Source organism: Octodon degus, unplaced genomic scaffold (assembly GCF_000260255.1).
Source record: "Octodon degus isolate 3935 unplaced genomic scaffold, OctDeg1.0 scaffold00015, whole genome shotgun sequence".
Taxonomy (NCBI): Eukaryota; Metazoa; Chordata; class Mammalia; order Rodentia; family Octodontidae; genus Octodon; species Octodon degus.
Genome location: NW_004524591.1, coordinates 10197685 through 10198247, shown reverse-complemented (window position 1 = coordinate 10198247; position 563 = coordinate 10197685).

Below are 563 nucleotides of genomic sequence, written 5' to 3'. Positions count from 1 at the left end.
TGTGGTTACCAGGCCAACTCTTAACATCCATGATTCTAATAAGTCCCTCTGAGCTCTCCTCACTCACCATTACATGGTTGCGAAGCCATGCCAATATGTCTAGATTTTTGTCATTACTCGGCCACTACTGGTAACAAATTTTGCATTAGCCAGGGGTCTTCAGAGGAATAAAAAAAGTGGGATGTCCATGTATGTGTCATTTATTTATCTCACATATGGAGAAACTTGCTGTAATTCATATGATTTTAGAGGCCAAGAAGTTCCAAGACCTGCACCCAGCAAACTGCAAACCCAGGAGTGCCAATGTGAACTCTTTGTCACGCTTGAAGGCCCAACGAGCTGGGGAGCTGATGGTGTAAGTTCCAGCCCCCAAAAGAACAGTTCTGAGACCAAGAAGTGCCAGTGTTTCAGTTGAAGTCCAAAGACAGAAAGGGCTTTGTTAAGTTAAATAAGACAAGCAGAACTTCTCTTTTACTTCCCATTCTGTTTTCTGCTCAGGCCTTCACACAATTAGCTGACACTCACATTAAGGTGAGCAGCCCATAGTACTCAGTCTGCAGATT